The sequence below is a fragment of the Triticum dicoccoides genome, chromosome 6B, assembly GCF_002162155.2.
Source record: "Triticum dicoccoides isolate Atlit2015 ecotype Zavitan chromosome 6B, WEW_v2.0, whole genome shotgun sequence".
In the NCBI taxonomy this organism is placed as follows: Eukaryota; Viridiplantae; Streptophyta; class Magnoliopsida; order Poales; family Poaceae; genus Triticum; species Triticum dicoccoides.
Window position 1 is genome coordinate 129,937,176 of NC_041391.1, and position 20,683 is coordinate 129,957,858.

A 20,683-nucleotide genomic window follows, 5' to 3' on the forward strand; every position below is an offset into this window, starting at 1 on the left:
GCTCGGGAGCCGCCGCCGCCTCCTCGACCCGCGAGCACCGGCCTCGCCGGCCTCGGCCGCCCCGCTCGCCGTCTCCTCTCGCCGGACGCCGCCCCGCCGCGCCCCGCCGTTCGCCGCCGTGGCCCCGGCGCCTCCCGCCGCCCGGAGCTCGCCGTCCGGAGCCCGCGCCTCCGGCCTCCTCCCCCTCGCGCTCCGGCCTCTTCCTCGCCGCCGGCGACCGTCTCCGGCCAACTCCGGTGTGGTCCTCCAGATCGGGATCAGATCCACCCATCCCCGCATCCAAACGGCGCCTCCGTCCCGGATCGCCCCGTCCACTTTGTCCCCGAGGTGAAATTCCACCAAGTCCCTGAGATCTGCAGCATTATCATGCCATGTTCATCGCATGATATCTCCATGCATACTACTCCGTTTCATGCGTGTAATATGTCAATTTGTTCGTCTCAATGAGTACTTCATTCCGTTCAATTGCATCATGTTCATTTGAGCTCATCTTGATGACTGAATCATCGTTGCAAGAGTGCTATATAATGTTGTCTGCTGTCTGTGAACAGAACTTGCTAATTTGTCATTTTTGCCATGTTTGATGTGTGCATCCTATGAGGTTGATGTCTACATGTGTTTTGAACTATGCCATGCCATCTTTACATGGGTGTATGCCATGTATTTTTTGATTAATGTGGTGACTAGCACAAGCATGCAAACTAGGCTTCATGATGTTGCTGATTTTAGTCCCTGTTCTGCTGTTATTTTGATGCCATGTAAACTTGATGCTACAGAGAGATCCATGCATACTTTGAGATACTTCAGTAAGGATGTTTTGAACATATGGTTTTCCTATATCCATTCATGCTCCTGTTTGCAATTATGGAGTAGTCTAGCATGTCATTTTCGTGCTCTACTTTTGCTACAAAATGTTTCCTGGCAGATTGTTTACATGTTATTCAATTTTGCCAAGGTTGTTGTAGTTGGTCATTGCATGCTATGAACTTGTTCTTGCCTTGGTTTGTTTCACAAAACATGTCTTCTTGCTGATGCTATGCTTATATTGTCATGAAATGACTTGTGATGAGTGAATCGAGCTTGCTAAGTAGGGTACTTGCTGTTACTGTTTTGCTAGGCTGAATCTGTTATTTCATGATGCTATATAAACCTGCTGCTATAAGTCATTCTATGCATAATCTGGAGATGTTCACTAAGGGTGTTTGGTTATACATGTCATGCTCTATCCATCCATGCCCCTGGTTGCATTTATAGCTTGCTGTAGCATGCTGTTTTGGTGCTTGCAAGATGCCTAGTTGCTGTTTTGGACAGATTGTTGCTATAACTTGTTTAGTGTTTGTGTGTTGAACCGTTGCTCCGTTTTGAGTGTGCTCTATATGAAACTTGCTTAGATTTGCATGTAGCTTCATATTATCATGTTGCATCCTTGTTTTGGTGTGTTTGCTTGATGTTTGAATGCATTTTGCATCAATGCCATGTTTAACTTGTTTTGCTCATATCTTCTAGGCCGTAGCTCGAAATCTAATAAACTTTATATGTAACTTGACTAGAATCTCGTGTAGATCATCTTGGTGCATCTTAACTTGCTGTTTAACAACTTGAACATAAGTTTTATTCAGATCTGGACCAACTTCGAAATTTGCATATGAGGACTTACCGGAATTGTTATATGTTGTTCCCGGCCTCATTTAAACTTGCCTTGATGTGTTGTTCTTGTTTGCATCATCTCTTGCCATGAATAGCCTCATCTAGTTTTGTTATGCATCATGCTTATTGTGCATCATGTCATGTTCATGTGTGGTGTGTTTACCATGTTGTGTGCTTCTTCTCGATAGTTCCCATTTCGTTGCGATCATGAGGATTCGTTCGTCTACGCTTGATTCGTCTTCGTGGCTTCATCCGTTCGTCTTCTTCATGGACTTGTTCTTCTTCCTTGCGGGATTTCAGGCAAGATGACCATTTCCCTGGATCTCACTACTATCATTGCTATGCTAGTTGCTTCGTTCTATCGCTTTGCTGCGCTACCTATCACCTGTTTATCAAGCCTCCCTAATTGCCATGAACCTCTAACCTTTGACACCCTTCCTAGCAAACCATTGCTTGGCTATGTTACCGCTTTGCTCAGCCCTCTTATAGCGTTGCTAGTTGCAGGTGAAGTTGAAGATTGCTCCATGGTGGACATGATTATGTTGGGATATCACAATATCTCTTATAATATTAATGCATCTATATACTTGGTAAAGGGTGGAAGACTCGGCCTTATGCCTGGTGTTTTGTTCCACTCTTGCCGCCCTAGTTTCCGTCATACCGGTGTTATGTTCCCGGATTTTGCGTTCCTTATGCGGTTGGGTGATTTATGGGACCCCCTTGACAGTTCGCTTTGAATAAAACTCCTCCAACAAGGCCCAACATTGGTTTTACCATTTGCCTCACCACCACCTACTTTTCCCTTGGGAGTTGCTCTCTCGAGGGTCATCTTTGTTTTAGCCCTCCCGGGCCAATGCTTGTCTAAGTGTTGGTCCGAACCGAGTAGACTGCAGGGCCCCCTCGGGGAAACTCGAGGTCTGGTTTTACTCGTAGGATGTCTCATCCGGTGTTGCCCTGAGAACGAGATATGTGCAGCTCCTATCGGGATTGTCGGCACATCGGGCGGCTTTGCTGGTCTTATTTTACCATTGTCAAAATGTCTTGTAAACCGGGATTCTGAGTCTGATCAGGTCTTCCTGGGAGAAGGTATATCCTTCGTTGATCGCGAGAGCTTATCATGGGCTAAGTTGGGACACCCCTGCAGGGTTTAAACTTTCGAAAGCCGTGCCCGCGGTTATGGGCAGATGGGAATTTGTTAATGTCCGGTTGTAGATAACTTGACACCAGATCCGATTTAAAACGCATCAACCGCGTGTGTAGCCGTGATGGTCTCTTCTCGGCGGAGTCCGGGAAGTGAACACGGTTTTTGGGTTATGTTTGACGTAAGTAGGAGTTCAGGATCACTTCTTGATCATTGCTAGCTTCACGACCGTTCCGCTTGCTCTCTTCTCGCTCTTATTTGCGTATGTTAGCCACCATATATGCTTAGTCGCTGCTACAACCTCACCACTTTACCCCTTCCTTTCCCTTTAAGCTTTGCTAGTCTTGATACCCATGGTAATGGGATTGCTGAGTCCTCGTGGCTCACAGATTACTACAACAATAGTTGCAGGTACAGGTTATGCGATGATCATGACGCGAGAGTGATGCTTGCTTGCGTTGAGTTCTTCTGCTTCTTCTTCGATCAGGGGATAGGTTCCAGGTCGGCAGCCTGGGCTAGCAGGGTGGATGTCGTTTGAGTTTCTGTTTATGTTTCATCCGTAGTCGGATGTTGCTCTTATGTATTGTGATGTTGTATTCGTGTGGCATTGTATGCCTTTTGTATGTATCCCCATCTATTATGTAATGTTGATGTAATGATATCCACCTTGCAAAAACGTTTCAATATGCGGTTCTATCCTTGGTGGGACCTTCGAGTCTCTTTAGGATAGTATCGCATATTGGGCGTGATAGAGTTATAGTCCATAATAAGGCATTTTTATCCTGATATTTCGTACTTCTTATCTTATCACTATGAGCGAATGGTCATGAAAAGTTTATTCTGTTGTATTGCTCTGTGTTGATCTGGTTATGTCCTTGGGTTGAATTTGTTTGCCACCAACATTACCAGCAGTCAGTTGTTGTAGGGATGATTAAGTCATCACCTGGATATGAGCACATCCCACAATATTTTTATTATGAATAGATCATGGAATATTCTCAACTAGAATGTAAGAGGGATAAATTCTCAAACTAGATGGGGTGACTTGAGATCAAAAATTGAAGAGAGTAACTGTGGCATTATATGTATACATGAAACTAAAAGAGACACTTTGATCTGACATACCTCAGAAATTTCTCCCCCAAAAGATATAATCAATATGCATACAACCCTTCTGTTGGAAACTCCGGAGGTTTAATCACTATCTGGAATTGTAGTCTATTCACTGGATCTATCATCAGCCAAACTAGCTTTCATATTACTGTCAAACTAGCTTGCAACTTATCTGGACACATCTTTCATATCACAAATGTATATGGTCCTTGTCACAATGAAGACATAGCTGACTTTTTCAATTGGTTGAATAATATGGATGCCACCCTTATGGATCCCTGGATGCTTGTTGGTGATTTCAACCTGATCAGAAGCCCACATGATAGAAACATACATGGAGGAGACACAAATAACATGTTGTTTAATAATCTTATTCCGGATCTTATGGAAATACCATTAAAGGGCAGAAACTTTACTTGGAGTAATATGCAAGATTTGTCACTTCTGGAGAAAATTGACTGGATATTTACTTCTGCTAATTGGACTTCATCTTTTCCTAATACAATGGCTCATCCACTAGCCAGAATTCATCTGACCATGTTCCCATCCATATTCAAATTAGCAGTGACATCCCAAGAGCCTCTATCTTCAGGTTTGAAAATTATTGGTTTGAGTTTGATGGATTTTATGAGATTGTGATACAATGCTGGAACAGAAATCAACAATTGAGTAATTCTGCTAAAGATGTCTCTGCCATATTTAAATGTCTCGGACAAGGTTTAAGAAAATGGAGCAGTAACCTTTCCAGACTGAACACCACTATTGCTGCTTGCAACTTTGTTCTCACCATGTTGGATGGTATTGAGTTACAAAGGCCACTTTTTGTTATGGAATCTAATTTCAGGAAAATACTGAGAAAACACACCTCCAAACTCCTGGAAGCAAAATAAATTTATTGGAAGACCAGATTCAAAATGAGAAGTGTCAGACTTGATGATGAAAACACTAATTTTTCCATGCCATGGCAACTTAGAGTTTCAGGAAGAATTACATTACTTGCATCCTCAATGATGATGGCATCACATACCAAAACCATGATCATAAAGTTGCCATCATCTGGCAATCTTACAAAGACAGACTTGGCAAATCCATTAACCCTACTATTCTTTTCAACCTTGATGAACTCATCTAGTCTCATGATCTCTCTGATCTAGATGCACCTTTTTCCATTGATGAAATTGAGGCAGTTGCTAAAGATTTCCTTGCTGACAGAGCACTAGGGCCTAACGGTTTCAATAGATTATTCTTGACAAAATGCTGGGATTTTATTAAACAGGATTTCTACACTATGATTTGGGATTTCTTTGAGAGCAATTGTGATATTCAAAGCATCAACACTGCATTTATCACCCTCATTCCTAGAATTGTTGATCCTGAGACAATGAATGATTTTCAGCCTATATCCTTGGTTAGTTTACCTCTAATTTTGTTTACAAAGTTAATGGCCAACAGAGCTCAAAAGATTCTCACCTATGCTATTCATCAGAACCAATATGGGTTCATTAAAGGTAGAAACATTCAGGACTACCTGGGCTATGCTTTTGAATATCTACACCTATGCCATCAATCCAAGAAGCCTATCATCATTCTCAAGCTTGACTTTGGAAAGGCTTTTGACAAAATTGAATACAAGACTATTATTGCTATGCTTAAGGCTAAAGGTTTTGGCCCTAGATGGATTAATTGGGTGTCCAACATAATGAACTCTGCTTCCTTCTATTCTACTTAATGGAGTTGCTGGCAAAAAAATGTGCAAAAGAGGTGTTAGAAAAGGGGACCCTTATTCCCCTCTTCCTTTTGTTATTTTTGCTGACCTACTTCAGTCTGTTATCAATGCTGCATGGGCAAATGGTGAAATTACACTCCTAATAAACCATGCTTATGGTCAGGATTATCCAACTATTCAATATGCCGATGATACATTAATGATCATGCCAGCAAATGAAGATCAACTTGTTCATCTCAAATACCTGCTCCATTTATTTAACATACCCACTGGTCTCTTTGTGAATTACAGAAAGTCATCCATGGTTCCTATTAACATTGATCGTCTCTAATCTGGCCAACATTTTTGGATGCAGAATTGAGAGTCTGCCATTTACTTACCTGGGACTTCCCCTGGGTAAAACTAAGCCCACTATCCAAGATCTTATACCAGTGATTACTATGATAGACAGAAGATTATCTGGGATGGCCAGATTTATGAACCACTCTGGTAGGCTCACATACATTAACTCTGTGGTTGCTTCCATGCCTATTTTTGCTATGTGCTCTCTGAAGGTGCACTACACCATTCTAGATCATGTTGATAAGTCCAGCAGAATTTTTTTATGGTATAGTAATGACATCAACATAAAAGGGAAATGCCTTGCCAGTTGGGATATGATCTACAAACCTAAAAATCAAGGTGGACTTGGAGTGCATAATCTCATAACTCAAAACAAAGCTCTTCTTGTCAAACTTCTCTATAAGTTCTACAATCATGTTGATGCTGATATACCTTGGGTTAAATTACTTTGGAAGGCATATTAGCAAAATAATGAGGTCCCCCATGCTTGCAACAACAAGAGCTTTTTCTGGTGGAAGGATTGCATCAGGCTATTTGATTTATTCAAAACAATGACAACCTGCCATGTCAATTCTGGAAACTCTGCTTTGCTATGGTAGGATAATTGGAATGGGTCGATTTTGAAGCTAAAGATCCATGAATTACATTCTTTTACTCATTAGGAAAACATCTCAATACTTGCAGCCAAGATAATGGACAACAGATATAATCTTTTCCAACCGCCACTGTCTATTGTTGCTCATCAGCAATTTCATTTACTTTTTGATCAATTAAATTCTATCAGGCAAAACCATGACCATGATAGATGGATATTCAAATGGGGAAGCTCTGCCAGTATGACCAAGAAGATTATTTATAACTGCCTTATGGGCGATTCTGAAGCATCCTCCCCAATCAAATGGATATGGAAATTCTGTTGCCTTCCTAAGCATAGTTTTTTGCTGGTTAATGCTCAATGATAGAATAAATACATGTGATCTTACCAGGAAATGCTTTCATCTTGACTCTACATCATGTGTTCTATGTAATGATGAGGGCATGGAAGACAGAACACATCTTTTATCACTACAAAAAAAAGACACATCCGTGACATTTTGGGCCGAACGAATTTTTTTCTGTCATACTTATGACACTTCTATGACGATAATTGTGAAAAAACCCGGTATCATCATAGATGTGGTGAGCTCCTACTTCTATGATAAAAAATCATGACAGAAAATGGGCTTTTCGTCCTAGGCGGGCCGGAGACGCAGCCGCATGACATTCTTTGGGCCGTCCATGACGGAAAAAACCATGGTAGAAGCGAGGGCGAGGAAATTAAATTTCGGGGAGTTCCCGGTTATGGTGGGTGGTCGGGGGCCGAGCGATGCGCGTTTCTCTCGTACCGTATGCGCGTGGGTGCGAGGCGTTGGGCTCTAACTGAACCCGAGCGAGGCATCTCCTAACTGAACCCGAGCGATTGCACTACAGGCTACGTGTTACTGAACCTGAGCGATCGAGCGATTCCTTTGCTACTGCTGCTAACTGAAGCCGATCGATGATGCCTCTGGATGAACAGTGAGCATTGCTGGGGGGTTTGGATTAACAGTGATTGTTGCTGGGGTGGGTTTGGATGAACAATTCCCGGTGGGGGTGGATGAACAGGACCCCGTGGTGTTGCCTCTGGATGAACAGGACCCTGATCGATCGAGCCGGTTGGGGCTGGATGAACAGGACCCCGTGGAGGGCTGGATGAACAGGATGACCCCGTGGAGGGCTGGATGAACAGTAGACGGTGGAGGGCTGGATGAATAGTAGCCCATGGAGGGGTGGTTGAACAGGAGCCCGTGGAGAGGGCTGGTTGAACAGTAGCCGGTGGAGTAGCGCACGGTGGAGGCTGGATGAACAGGAGCCCGTGGATGAACAGTCAAAGGTTGATAACCCACAAGTATAGGGGATTGCAACAGTTTTTGAGGGTAGAGTATTCAACCCAAATTTGATTCGACATAAGGGGAGCCAAAGAATATTCTTAGTATTAGCAGTTGAGTTGTCAATTCAACCACACCTGGATAACTTAGTATCTGCAGCAAATTATTTAGTAGCAAAGTAGTATGGAAGTAACGGTAACAGTAGCAAAAGTAACGGTAGCAGTTTTGTAGTAATTGTAAGAGTGACAACAGTAAAGTAACTAAGCAAAGAGCAATATGTGAAAAGCTCGTAGGCATTGGATCAGTGACGGATAATTATGTCGGATGCGATTCCTCATGTAATAGTTATAACATAGGGTGACACAGAACTAGCTCCAGTTCATCAATATAATGTAGGCATGTATTCTGAATATAGTCATACGTGCTTATGGAAAAGAACTTGCATGACATCTTTTGTCCAACCCTCCCGTGGCAGCGGGGTCCTATTGGAAACTAAGGGATATTAAGGCCTCCTTTTAATAGAGTACCGGACCAAAGCATTAACACTTAGTGAATACATGAACTCCTCAAACTACGGTCATCACCGGTAAGTATCCCGATTATCGTCACTTCAGGGTTAATGGATCATAACACATAATAGGTGACTATAGACTTGCAAGATAGGATCAAGAACTCACATATATTCATGAAAACATAATAGGTTCAGATCTGAAATCATTGCACTCGGGCCCTAGTGACAAGCATTAAGCATAGCAAAGTCATAGCAACATCAGAACATAGTGGATACTAGGGATGAAACCCTAACAAAACTAACTTAATTACATGGTAAATCTCATCCAACCCAGCAAGCCTACGATGGAATTACTCACGCACGGCGGTGAGCATCATGAAATTGGTGATGGAGGATGGTTGATGATGATGACGGCGACGGATCCCCCTCTCCGGAGCCCCGAACGGACTCCAGATCAGCCCTCCTGAGAGAGTTTAGGGCTTGGCGGTGAATCCGTATCGTAAAACATGATGAATCCTTCTCTGTGATTTTTTCTCCCCGAACGTGAATATATGGAGTTGGAGTTGAGGTCGGTGGAGCTTCAGGGGGGCCATGAGGCAGGGGGGCGCGCCCTAGGGAGGGGGCGCCCCCACCATCATGGACAGGGTGTGGGCCCCCTGACCTTGATTCTTTCGCCAATATTTTTTATTAAATCCAAAAAGTTGCTCCGTGGATTTTCAGGTCAATCCGAGAACTTTTATTTCTGCACAAAAATAACACCATGGCAATTCTACTGAAAACAGTGTCAGTCGGGGTTAGTTCCATTCAAATCATGCAAGTTAGAGTCCAAAACAAGGGCAAACGTGTTTGGAAAAGTAGATACGACGGAGATGTATCAACTCCCCCAAGCTTAAACCTTTGCTTGTCCTCAAGCAATTCAGTTGATAAACTGAAAGTGATAAAGAAAAACTTTTACAAACTCTATTTGCTCTTGTTGTTGCAAATATGTAAAGCCAACATTCAAGTTTTCAGCAAACATTATGAACTAACCATATTCACAATAGCACTTAGGTCTCATGTTTACTCATATAAATGCATAATCAACTAGCGAGCAATAATAATAAATCTCAGATGACAACACTTTCTCAAAACAATCATAATATGATATAACAAGATGGTATCTCGCTAGCCCTTTGTGAGACCGCAAAACATAAATGCATAGCACCTTTGAAGATCAAGGACTGACTAAATATTATAATTCATGGTAAAAGAGATCCAGTCATAGTCATACCCAATATAAATTAATAGTAATGTATGCAAATGACAGCGGTGCTCTCCATATGGTGCTTTTTAATAAGAGGGTGATGACTCAACATAAAAGTAAACAGGTAGGCCCTTCGCAGAGGGAAGCAGGGATTTGTAGAGGTGCCAGAGCTCAATTTTGAAACAGAGATAAATAATATTTTGGGTGGCATACTTTCATTGTCAACATAACAACTGAGAGATCTTGATATCTTCCATGCTACACACATTATAGGCGGTTCCCAAACAGAATGGTAAAGTTTATACTCCCCCACCACCAACAATCATCAATCCATGGCTTGCCCGAAACAATGGGTGCCTCCAACTAACAACAATCCTGGGGGAGTTTTGTTTGCAATTATTTTGATTTCATTTGAGCATGGGACTGGGCATCCCGGTGACCAGCCATTTTCTCGTGAATGAGGAGCGGAGTCCACTCCTCTTGAGAATAACCTGCCTAGGATGGAAGATACAGACAACCCTAGTTGATACATGAGCTGTTCGAGCATATAAAACATAATTTCATTTGAAGGTTTGGAGTTTGGCACATACAAATTTACTTGGAACGGCAGGTAGATACCGCATATAGGGAGGTATGGTGGACTCATATGGAATAACTTTGGGGTTTATGGAGTTTGGATGCACAAGCAATATTCCCACTTAGTACAAGTGAAGGCTAGAAAGGGACTGGGAAGCGACCAACTAGAGAGCGACAATAGTCATGAACATGCATTAAAATTAACAAACACTGAGTGTAAGCATGAGTAGGATATAATCCACCATGAACATAAATATCGTGGAGGCTATGTTGATTTTGTTTCAACTACATGCGTGAACATGTGCCAAGTCAAGCCACTCGAGTCATTCAAAGGAGGATACCACCCTATCATACCACATCACAACCATTTTAATAGCATGTTGGCACGCAAGGTAAACCATTATAAACTCCTAGCTAATTAAGCATGGCATAAGCAACTATAACCTCTAATTGTCATTGCGAACATGTTTATTCATAATAGGCTGAATCAGGAACGATGAACTAATCATATTTACAAAAACAAGATAGGTCGATTTCATACCAGCTTCTCTCATCTCAATCAGTCCATCATATATCGTCATTATTGCCTTTTACTTGCACGACCGAATGGTGTGGATAATAATAATAGTGCACGTGCATTGGACTAAACTGGAATCTGGAAGCATTGAATTCAAAGGAGAGGACAAGGTAATATGGGCTCTTGGTTAAATCGACAATAATGCATATAGGAGCCACTCAACATTTTCATTATGGTCTTCTCCTCTCGACCCCCAAAGAAAAGAAAGGAAATAAAACTACAGGAAAACTCCCAACAAGCAAAAGAAGAACGAGAAATCTTTTGGGGTTTTCTTTTAATTACTACTACAAGCATGGAAAGTAAGCTAACTAATTTTTTTGGTTTTCTTAAGGTTATTCAAACACACAAGAAGAAAGCAAGAGAAGGAAATAAACTAGCATGGATAGTACAATGAAAAAGTACGAGCACCGACAACTAATATGGGTGTGTGAACATGAATGTAATGTCGGTGAGAAATACGTACTCCCCCAAGCTTAGGCTTTTGGCCTAAGTTGGTCTATGCCCATGGATCAAAGTGGTAGCTGGGGTCGTAGTGAGATGCAGCAGCCATTGACTCACGAGCTGCAGCTTGGAGGCGGGATGCCTCCGTCCTCCTCTCGTACTCGTTTGCCTCCTCCCTGGTTATAAAGTATCTCCTTTTTGCCTGAAAGTCAAAGAAACCAGGAGCAGGGAGAGCAACATGGACAGTGTGACATCTGTCAAAGATTAGTCGATACTGGAGGAATTGTTCATTCCTCTCAAGAAACTGATGGCTAATCATGGCATTATAATCTAAATAAGCAGGAGGCAACTCCATATCCCCTTCATGTATGGGTATCTCAAGAAAATTAGCTACACGGGTTGCATAAATCCCACCAAACAAATCTCCAATTAAACCATTATTATGCAACCTACGTGCAACGATAGCCCCCAGGTTATATTGTTTATCTCCTAACACCGCACTCCTGAGAAAACTAAGATCAGGAACACACATGTGACATGCCTCATCCTTACCATTTATGCATCTACCTATAAAGAGAGCAAAATAATGTATAGCAGGAAAATGAATGCTCCCTATGGTAGCTTGTGCTATTTCTCTGGATTCCCCCACAGTGATACTAGCAAGAAAATCTTTAAATTCAGATTTGCGAGGTTCACCAGCACTACCCCATTGCGGGATTTTACAAGCAGTAGTAAAATCTTCTAATTCCATGGTATAAGATTTATCATAAAGATCAAACAGGACATTGTGAGAATTGCGCGAAGATATAAACGTAAACCTTCTCACAAAGGAATCAATTAAATGGTAGTATCGAGGGCACTTATCTTGCATGAACTCCTCAAGATCACCATTACGCACATATGCATCAAATTCATCCTTGATGCCTGCTTTGACCATAAACTCCTCTGACGGCCATTCATAAGGCCGCACATAAGCTTCCATCGGTGGTTCATCGTCCTGCTCACGTATTGCGAGCCTGGATCCTTGCTTCCTTGAAGAACCACATTGGTACATTTTCCTAGACATATTTCTTTCTCTGAAAAATTTCTAAAAATTTTAGTAACTCAAAATAAAAGTAAACTAAACTCAACAAAATTGATAGCAACTACTCCCACAAGTGCCTAAAGACTATATCATGCATTTGAACTACTTGGGACCATATAAATTTGACATACAAGCTCAAGAACAAGGTCACCTTGGCAGCAAAAACTTGCAATGAATAAAACACTAGAACAAAAACTAATTAGACCATTGGAGGAGTCACACACCAAAGAACAATCCCCCAAAGCAGTTTTGTGAATGGAGCTTTGAGCAAGGAGATCGAAAATGGCAGCAAGATGAGCTAGAACTCGTGCTTCAGCTGGTTGGTGATTTTTTTGGGAGGAAGAAGAAGAGTATGGGTGTAGAAATAAGTAGAGGGGGGCCACCAGGGGCCCACGAGGCAGGGGGCGCGCCCCGGGGGGGTGCCCTGGACCCTCGTGGCCAGGTGCTTGCTCCCTCTGGTGTGTTCTCAGTGCCAGATATTCTCAAATATTCCAGAAAAAAATCATATTTAATTTTCAGGGCATTTGGAGAACTTTTATTTTTGGGGTACTTTTTATTGCATGGATAATTCAGAAAACATGTAGAAAATACTATTTTTACTTTATTTAATCTAAATAACAGGAAGTAAAAGGAGGGTACAGAGAGTTGTGCCTTCTAAGTTCATCTATCTCATGCTCATCAAAAGGAATCCACTAACAAGGTTGATCAAGTCTTGTTAACAAACTCATTCCGAATCACATGAAACCGGAGAAATTTCGAAATGACACTAGGTTACCTCAACGGGGATATGTACATCCCCAATAATAAGAATATCATATTTCTTCTTGACAATAGGAAGAGGAAATGCAAAACCTCCTATAATAATCGATGGTATTTTCCCAATAGAATTGATGTTGTGGACTTGAGGTTGTTTCATCGGAAAGTATACCGTATGCTCATTACCATTAACATGAAAAGTGACATTGCCTTTGTTGCAATCAATAACAACCCCTATAGTATTTAAAAATGGTCTACCAAGGATAATCGACATACTATCGTCCTCGGTAATATCAAGAATAACAAAGTCCGTTAAGATAGTAACGTTTGCAACCACAACAGGCACATCCTCACAAATACAGACAGGTATAGCGATTGATTTATCGGCCATTTGCAAAGATATTTCTGTAGGTGTCAACTTATTCAATTCAAGTCTACAATATAAAGAGAGAGGTATAACACTAACACCGGCTCCTAGATCACATAAAGCAGTTTTAACATAGTTTCTTTTAATGGAGCATGGTATAGTTGGTACTCCTGGATCTCCAAGTTTCTTAGGTATTCCACCCTTAAAAGTATAATTAGCAAGCATGGTGGAAATTTCAGCTTCCGGTATCTTTCTTTTATTTGTAATAATATCTTTCATGTACTTAGCATAAGGATTCATGATGACCCACAAGTATAGGGGATCTATCGTAGTCCTTTCGATAAGTAAGAGTGTCTAACCCAACGAGGAGTAAAAGGAAATGACAAGCGGTTTTCAGTAAGGTATTCTCTGCAAGCACTGAAATTGTAGGTAACAGATAGTTTTGTGATAAGATAATTTGTAACGGGTAACAAGCAATGAAAGTAAATAAGGTGCAGCAAGGTGGCCCAATCCTTTTTGTAGCAAAGGACAAGCCTGGACAATTTCTTATAATGAGAAAAGCGCTCCCGAGGACACATGGGAATTATCGTCAAGCTAGTTTCATCACACTCATATGATTCACGTTTGTTACTTTGATAATTTGATATGTGGGTGGACCGGTGCTTGGGTACTGCCCTTTCTTGGACAAGCATCCCACTTATGATTAACCCCTATTGCAAGCATCTACAACTACAAAAGAAGTATTAAGGTAAACCTAACCATAGCATGAAACTAGTGGAGCAAAATCAGCCGCTTACGAAGCAACGTATAAACTAGGGTTTAAGCTTCTGTCACTCTAGCAACCCATCATCTACTTATTACTTCCCAATGCCTTCCTCTAGGCCCAAATAATGGTGAAGTGTCATATAGTCGACGTTCACATAACACCACTAGAGGAGAGACAACATACATCTCATCAAAATATCGAACGAGTACCAAATTCACATGACTACTGATAGCAAGACTTCACCCATATCCTCAGGAACAAACGTAACTACTCACAAAGCATATTCATGTTCATAATCAGAGGAGTATTAATATGCATTAAGGATCTGAACATATGATCTTCCACCAAGTAACCAATTAGCATCAACTACGAGGAGTAATCAACACTACTAGCAACCCACATGTACCAATTTTTGGTTTTGATACAAGATTGGATACAAGAGATGAACTAGGGTTTTGAGAGGAGATGGTGCTGGTGAAGATGTTGATGGAGATTGACCCCCTCCATATGAGAGGATCGTTGGCGATGACGATGGTGATGATTTCCCCCTCCCGGAGGGAAGTTTCCCCGGCAGAACAGCTCCACCGGAGCCCTAGATTGGTTCCACCAAGGTTCCGCCTCGTGGCAGCGGAGTTTCGTCCCGTAAGCTTGCTTATGATTTTTTACCAGGGTAAAAGCCTTCATATAGCAGAAGATGGGCACTGGAGGGCCACCAGGGGGCCCACGAGACAGGGGGCACGCCTAGTAGGGGTAGGCGCACCCCCACCCTTGTGGCCAGGGTGTGGGCCCCCTCTGGTACTTTCTTTGCTCAATAATTCTTATTAATTCCAAAAATGACTTTCATGGAGTTTCAGGACTTTTGGAGCTGTGCAGAATAGGTTTCCAATATTTGCTCCTCTTCCAGCTAGAATCCCAGCTGCCGGCATTCTCCCTCTTCATGATAAACCTTGTAAAATAAGAGAGAATAGTCATAAGTATTGTGACATAATGTGTAATAACAGCCCATAATGCAATAAATATCAATATAAAAGCATGATGCAAAATGGTCGTATCAACGCCCCCAAGCTTAGACCTTGCTTGTCCTCAAGCGGAAGCCAATATCGAAAAATATGTCCACATGTTTAAAGATAGAGGTGTCTATAAAAATAAAATACGGACATGAGGGCATCATGATCATTCTTATAACAGCAACATATATAGATTTTGTCATATGGTTTCTTATGCTCAAGTAACAATCTATTCACAATGTCGAGTATGGTTCAGAAACTTCATTGAGAACTAACAAACTATAATCTCAGTCATTGAAGCAATTGCAATTTATCATAACATCAGAAAGAGTCAAGAATAGAGCTTTTCAACAAGTCCACATACTCAACTATCATATAGTCTTCTACAATTGCTAACACTCACGCAAAACTTATGGTTATGGAGTTTTAATCGGACCCTGAGAAAGATAGGGGCTTATAATTTCGCCTCCATAAGATCAATATGAACTCTTTTATTCTTTTTATTCTTTCTATTTTCTCAAGATCATAGCAGGATAGCAAAGCCCTTGACTCACACTAATCTTTATTATATAGCTCACGGACTCGATTACATAGAAGGATCACAAAGCAAACCATAAAACTAATTCAAACCAAAACTTTATTCTACTAGATCTAGATATTACCAAAGGGATCGAACTAAGTAAAACAGTAAGGATAGGAGTGTGATGGTGATACGATACCGGGGCACCTCCCCCAAGCTTGGCAGTTGCCAAGGGGAGTGCCCATACCCATGTGATTATGTCCTCGGAGGTGATGAAGGCGGTGATGATGATGGTGGATAATCGCACATCGAGCGTAAAAGCTCCTCCAACTTGCGGATAACGCCCTTGAGTGCGATGATATGATCCTTCAACAAAATATTTTCCTGTGTTTGATGCTTGTTTTGTATGCGAGCTAACTCAATCATCTTGAAAGCATCAATCTCAGTTGGGGTAAAGAGGTTAGGTAAAGGTTGAGGGATGTTTTCTTCTTTCGCCGCCGGAGCTTGATCCTCCATGGCCTTCTTGATCCCTTCATCCATGTTGATCTCCTCCGGTTCTTCTCTTTTCAGCTCTATCTTCAATAGCCAAGCATCCTTGTCTTCATTGTTGGAGGAGGGTGACGTTTTGATGCTCTAGATCTGTCAGAAAAATAGCTCGAAACAAAGGATTTTTGCGTGATACGTTGGTCAAAACCTTCAGGAGATTATATAATGAATTTTTATCGACCAAAAGAAGTAACGTGCAAGAAAACAGAGTCCAGGAGGCACACGAGGTGCCCACGAAGCACGGGGCGTGCCAAGTAAGGGTGGGTGATACGTATCCAATGTATCTATACTTTTTGATTGTTCCATGCTATTATATTACCCCTTTTGGATGTTTATGGGCTTTATTTTACACATTTATATCATTTTTGGGACTAACCTACTAACCGGTGGCCCAACCCGTATTGCTGTTTTTTGCCTATTTCAGTATTTCGAAGAAAAGGAATATCAAACGGAGTCCAAACGGAATGAAACCTTCGGAGGCGTGATTTTTGGAATGAACGTGATCCAGAGGACTTGGAGTGCAAGTCAAGAAGCAGCCGAGGCGGCCACGAGATAGGAGGGCACGCCCCCCTGTAGGGCGCACCCCCTGTCTCGTGGGCCCCTCGGGCGGCCACCTACATACTTCTTCCTCCTATATAAGCCTACATACCTCGAAAACATCCAGGGAGCACCCGAAACACAATTTCCACCGCCATAACCTTTTGTATCCGCGAGATCCCATCTTGGAGCCTTCGCCGGCGTTCTGCCGGCGGGGAATCGACCACGGAGGGCTTCTACATCAACACCATAGCCCTTCCGATGAGTTGTGAGTAGTTTACCACAGACCTACGGGTCCATAGTTATTAGCTAGATGGATTCTTCTCTCTTTTTGGATCTCAATACAATGTTCTCCCCCTCTCTTGTGGAGATCTATTCGATGTAATAGCTTTTTGCGGTGTGTTTGTCAAGATCCGATGAGTTGTGGGTTTATGATCAAGTTTATCTATGAATAATATTTGAATCTTCTCTGAATTCTTTTATGTTTGATTGAGTTATCTTTGCAAGTCTCTTCGAATTATCAGTTTGGTTTGGCCTACTAGATTGATCTTTCTTGCCATGGGAGAAGTGCTTAGCTTTGGGTTCAATCTTGCGGTGTCCTTACCCAGTGACAGAAAGGGTTGCAAGGCACGTATTGTATTGTTGCCATCGAGGATAAAAAGATGGGTTTTATATCATATTGCATGAGTTTATCCCTGTACATCATGTCATCTTGCTTAAGGCGTTACTCTGTTCTTATGAACTTAATACTCTAGATGCAGGCAGGAGTCGGTCGATGTGTGGAGAAGTAGTAGTAGATGCAGGCAGGAGTTGGTCTACTTGTTGCGGACGTGATGCCTATATACATGATCATGCCTAGATAATCTCATAATTATTCGCTTTTCTATCTATTGCTCGACAGTAATTTGTTCACCCACCGTAATACTTATGCTATCTCGAGAGAAGCCTCTAGTGAAACCTATGGCCCCCGGGTCTATCTCTTATCATATTTGCTTTCAATCTACTTTTATTTGCATCTTTACTTTTTGCATCTATATTATAAAATACCAAAAATATATTTATCTTATCATACTATCTCTATTAGATCTCACTTTCGCAAGTGGCCGTGAAGGGATTGACAACCCCTTTATTGCGTTGGTTGCGAGTTCTTTGTTTGTTTGTGTAGGTGCGTGGGACTTTTGAGGATCCTCCTACTGGATTGATACCTTGGTTCTCAAAAACTGAGGGAAATACTTATGCTACTCTGCTGCATCACGCTTTCCTCTTCAAGGAAAACCAACGCAAGCTCAAGACGTAGCAAGAAGGATTTCTGGCGCCGTTGCCGGGGAGGTCTTCACTCAAGTCAAGACATACCAAGTACCCATCACAAACTCATCTCCCTCTCATTTATATTATTTGCCATTTGCTCTCGTTTTCGTCTCCCCCACTTCACCTTTGCCGTTTTATTCGCCATCTCTTTCCCAATCTCCTCCTCTCTTTCCGCTTGCCTTTTTTGTTTGCTTGTGTGCTTGTTTGACCTTATGGTTTCGCCTAAGGGTTCTGACCACCTTCTCAGAAGGCTGGAAGAGATTGAATCAAATATTAGAAGCTTTATGAATTTGCAATTTGAGCATAATAATTTCTTTAGAAAAGAGCTGAAGGAACAAAAGGTTTTTTGGGGTTTATGTTGGGGATATAACTATTTGTGTAAGCTGCCCAGGAGGGGCCGGGTTACGCAAAGAAGACTTACCAGAAAGAAGCCCAAGACCAAAGCATGAACATGGCGGTTCATAGAGGGCTTAAGGCCCACAGGCGACTTAAGGCCCGTTGTAATAAACCGCCATAATAATATGACTTGTATCATAAGGTAGACTTAACTAGTCACCGAGCTGGACACTGTTTATAAGCCGGCCGGCACTCTGTAAGCCGCAGGGCGTCAACCCTTGTATATAAGGGGACGACCTGCTGGCGGCTGAGGGAAGAATCAACTCATCAAGAGCCGGGCATAGCGTATCTCGCTCCCTGGTCATCGAAACATCAATACCAACCCAACTAGACGTAGGCCTTACCTTCACCGTAAGGGGCCGAACTAGTATAAAACCTCTCGTGTCCCTTGTCCTGATTAACCCCTTCAAGCTTCCTAGTTGCGATGGCTCCACAACTAAGTCCTTTCACGAGGACATCTGACGTGACAATTCCATGACAGTTGGCGCCCACCGTGGGGCCAGCGCATGGTGGATTTGAGTTCTTGAAGGGCAACTTCGAAGGGCTCAAGGGATACGTAGTGGGCCGGATGACCAAGAGTCGTCGTGGCAAGATCTACATCGACGATGAAGGCTGGGGCCCGGACGCCGGCTCAATCGAGTACGGATACCGGGTCCCCTTCGACGGAATCCAGGTCTTCATCGGTCGGATCGGAGAGCCGGGACCTGAGTCGGACAGCAGCACCTACCTCATCGAGACGACTCAGCGTGCGAGGAAGACCCGAGCTCAACCCTCCATGAAGCGTGCTTTCGTGGGCTGCACCCACGGAGAGGAACTTTCTGAAGGATCTGAAGATGGTGGTGAGACGGCCGTCCGGTCAGACGGTGATTCGTCAGCTGGTTCAACAGATTCGTTGTACCAGGTGCAAGATGGTGTGCTCAGGGGTTGTTCCGATGGCATCAGTATTCCGGACCCCTATGAGCCGCCAAGATGGGCAGGAATCTTTATGGCTGGGACTCAGCCCGGTTCTAATTCTACAGCTGCTGCAGCAATAACATCCGGGATAGGTGGCCCTGTGCGCCTGCCGGCTCAGGTACTGATAGACCTCATGGACAAGCTTACGGCCCTGTTAACCGCCACGGTTATCCCTGCGAACAAAGATGAGCATGACGCGGAGGTGGCACGGGTGCGTGAGGAGATAGCTCAGGCCAAGGAGGCCTTGGCAGCTGAGGATACTAGACTAGCTACAGAGCGGGCGTCTCTCGACGCCCGGGCACAGCGGTTGCAGTCAGAAGCTTACCAGCTCACGATGAGCTTAAACGCATACAATGAGGTAATGAGGAGGAGACACCATAAAACCCAACCCCGTTTACCTCCAAATTACGACCCTCGGGTTCTTTTCGCTACACCCGGAGCAGGCCCAAGTAACTCGCCAGATGCCATTCAATTTATGATAGTCGGAACAGGAGGACCGACTCAGCCTCGAGAGATGCCGCCTCCTCATGTGAGCATGGCACCACCGCGTTATGTGCCGATACCGGATGTAACACCCCGGTTTCGATGCGCCAGGTGTCTGCCAGTTATTTGCCGTTGTTGCCATGTCATTTGCTTGCGTGTTGCATTTTGCCATGTCATCATGTGCATTTCATTTTGCATACGTGTTCGTCTCATGCATCCGAGCCTTTTCCCCGTTGTCCGTTTTGCAATCCGGCGCTCCTATGCCCTCCGGCGTTCCCCTTTTGTCTCTCGTTGTGAGTGGGAGTTAAACGTTCTCGGAATGGACCGAGTCTTGCCAAGTGTCCTTGGTATACCACCGGTAGACCGCCTGTCAAGTTTCGTGCCATTTGGAGGTCGTTTGATACTCCAACGGTTAACCGGGTAACTGTAAAGCCTCTCTCTCTTTGCAGCCCAACACCCTTCCAAAGTGGCCCAAAACCCATCTAACTCCCCTCCATGCTCTCGGTCGTTCGATCACGATCGTGTGGGCGAAAACCGCTCCTCATTTGGACTCTCCTAGCTCCCAGAAATCTATTTATAGTCCCCTCCCCGAAAATCCCGGATCAATTCCCCCCTAACCCTAGATTTTTTCCCTCTCCGCCGCCGGACGCGTCCAGCCGCAGCCGGACACGTCCGCCCTCACCCCCGCAGCCAACCCGCGTTCGCCACGTGGCGCCGCCGGCTCCCCGCGCCGCC